Raw genomic sequence first — 3,142 nt, 5'->3', positions numbered from 1 at the left:
CAGAATGCCGTTCTCTCTGACAAAGTCCAGAGCTCCTGAGCCCTTCGGAAGAGGGGGGGATACATTTAGCAACAGCTTAGGGGATGTAACCCCAAGACACACTCCAGCGTCCATTGTCCTGTAGCAGCTACTGACGTCAGGCTTGATAGCCATGGTGTGGGGCAGAAGGGGCTCCTCAGACACGATGCTCCAGGAGAGTTGACAAAGAGGACTTTTTCTCCCTCTCCCAAAATACTAGAACTTGAGGCATCCAATGAAGCTGATGGGCACTAGGCTCAGGACGGACAGAAGGAAATAAAAGGAAACAGATAAAACAGATAAAAGGAAGTCCTTCTTCACCCAAAGAGTGATGAACACTTGGAATTCACTGCCACAGGAGGTGGCGGCGGCTACAAGCATGGACGGCTTCAAAAGGGAATTAGATAAGCATATGGAGCAGAGGTCCATCAGTGGATGGGCCATTGGCCTGATCCAACACCGGCTTCGCTTATGTATTTATATGTACTCATGTATTTAAATACTATGTTACACAGAAAGTGATTAAAATGTGGAATTTGCTGTCAGAGGATGCGGTGATGGCCACAGGAATAGACAGCTTTAAAAGGAGATTAGTTGATTCATGGAGTATAGGTCCATCAATCGCTACTAGTTATGGTGACTGAGGGGAACCTCTCCATTCAGAGGCAATGATCCTCTGAATCCCAGAGCCAGGAGGAAACATCAGGGGAACGCCTCAGCCTCTCTGTCCTGCTGTTGGCTCTCCAGAGGAACTGGTTGACCACTGTGTGAGACAGGATGCAGGACAAGGTGGACCACAGGTTTGATCCAGCAGGGTTCTTCTGATGTTCTTACGTTCTTTAGGTGAAAATCTGTCTCACTTTGAGTAAGCGGGGCGATGGCTTAGTGGTAGAGCATCTGCTTGTCATGCAGGAGGTCCCAGGTTCAATCCCTGGCATGTCCAGCTAAAATGTCTAGGTCATAGGTGATGTGAAAGACCTCTGCCGGAGACTCTGGAGAGCCACTGCCAGTCTAAGTAGACAATACTGACATTGAAGGTAAAGGCTCATTTGGAATGTAGTGATGTAGGCCCATTACACAGGGACATTTTACTGCAGATTTTCAGAGCAGTAAACCCATGACTTCGGATCCTGTGCCCACCTTACGCACCATTGTTTTTCCTCGGGTGTATTTATTCTGCAGCTACAATTAAACAATCCACACTTTTCTAAATCAGGGTGGAACGTCACTTGCAACACGTGAGGGTGACGTCCAAAGGGTTTTTAAAATTTATGCAATTGCCCTATTGCAGCTATGCAGTCCAGTCCAGCAAGCGCCTTCCATTTAAATCCTTGTGCTTCTGGTTCAGGTTTTGCGCATGCATTTTGGCCTTGGATCACTGACTGAAAAAGGACAGAAAGAAAGGAAGGCAAAGAAGGACAACCCGATGTTGAAACTGACCAGACTTTTTTTTTTTTTTTGAAACTAACAAGCAACTGTGAAGCCCCCTTTTCCATACGACCACACACTCGGGGATTCTCTGCTGTGTTATTGGCCACTGTGAAAAATGTGAAAGAGTCATACGATCTCATAATATGGGGGAACATGTTGAGTGTACAGAATGCACGGTAGAACCCACTGGCACTGCAAGCTGCGATAGTTGGCAACGCATGTGTGTACGTGCACATTCGCCTGTGCAAAGTCGGCTGCGACTCCACCATGCTTTGCTTTTGTGGTTCAGTCGCACAGTCGAGTCCGACTCTCTGCGACCCCATGGACCACATCACGCCAGGCTCTCCTGTCCTCCATTGTCCTCTGGAGTGTGCTCAACTCCATGTTCGTTGCCTCGATAACACCATCTAACCATCTCATCCTTTGCCGTCCCCGTCTTCTTTGACCTTCCATCTTTCCCGGCATCAGGGTCTTCTCCAGTGAGGGCTCCCTTCTCATTCGGTGGCCAAAGTATTTGAGCTTCATCTTCAGGATCTGGCCTTGGATGGGGAAGTGCTAATGTGGTGCTAATTTCCTGCCCTTCCTTGCAAATTTGCCTGGTTTTCTCTTTGTGATTCTCTAATTTGATCCTGCGCACTGGTCATGTGACCTTGGCAGGTTTTTAGAGCCTGTCCTGTGTGGATTTAACTCCGTGCAATCAGGTTGAGTCCATTAGATCTGGTCTTGCAATCCGGAGCGAGAGAGACTAGGTCTGCTCCATCTTCTACCTGACAGCCCTTCAGATACTTGAAGACTGCGATCATGTCCCCTCTAAGCCTTCTCTTTCCCAGGCTAAACAGACCCAACTCTTTCAGCCTTTCCTCAGAAGACTTGGAATCCAAGGTTGTTCTTGGCTTTTCCAGTGAGTCTCGTCTTCTCAGAATGTGACCAAAGGACAACAGCCTCAGTTCAGTCATTTTAGATCTAAGGAGAGTTCAGGTCTATCTCCCAAAGGACCAGGTGGCACTGAGGTTGCAGAAGTCCTTCTGCCTCAGGCCTTGGTAGCTGCTGTCAGTCCACCTTCCTGAACTAGATGGACTGACGCCAGAGACGACAGCTTCGTATGCACGCACGCACTGAAGGCATAGCCAAGTGTTCAGGTGGAGGGGTGACCTTGTAGACATTTGCTCACTCCTGCCCAATAAGGATTTCTTTTAGTCCTGTTCCTTTTCAAATGCAATTATACAGCCATACGAAAATTCTACCGCTATACCGCATAAACTAGGTGTCCCCAAAACTTTTTGAGCCTGTGGGTACCTTTGGAATTCTGAACTCCCGGAGGAGATCAGGGCTCTGCGGGACCTTTTACAGTTCCGCAGAGCCTGTAAGACGGAGTTCCGCCAGGCTTTTGATTAGGGGCCACCGCCGCCACTACCACCACTGCATATATGCGGAGCAGGACCATCAGGGGTGGGCCGATGAGTAATTGGAACATCATGGCTCATGCCGTCTCCCTTCGGATTTTGATCTTGGACCTCCTCCTGACACGCAATGGAGAGTGTGCAATTTTAGTCCTTCATGTATCCTGTGAGTTGTTAATGTTTTTAGCTTCTGCTGTTTTAATGTATCTGTTTTATAGCACCTTGTGCCCTGTAAGCCGCCCTGAGCCTGCGTGGGGGGAGGGCGGGATAGAAATGGAATGAAATAAAATAAG

The 3,142-nt window shown here is 48.4% G+C and overlaps 1 non-coding gene across 1 annotated transcript; it reads left to right on the top strand.

Annotated features, from left to right (window-relative positions):
- Window positions 1-890: 890 nt before the first annotated feature.
- Window positions 891-961, top strand: TRNAD-GUC. Its single transcript has one exon. It is a non-coding gene; the product is annotated as a tRNA-Asp (tRNA).
- Window positions 962-3,142: the final 2,181 nt, after the last annotated feature.

This window comes from Gekko japonicus, unplaced genomic scaffold, assembly GCF_001447785.1.
Source record: "Gekko japonicus isolate JY-2015 unplaced genomic scaffold, Gekko_japonicus_V1.1 scaffold11012, whole genome shotgun sequence".
NCBI lineage: Eukaryota > Metazoa > Chordata > Lepidosauria > Squamata > Gekkonidae > Gekko > Gekko japonicus.
The sequence above is the reverse complement of the archived record's forward strand: the minus strand, read 5'-3'. Positions and strand labels throughout refer to the sequence as shown.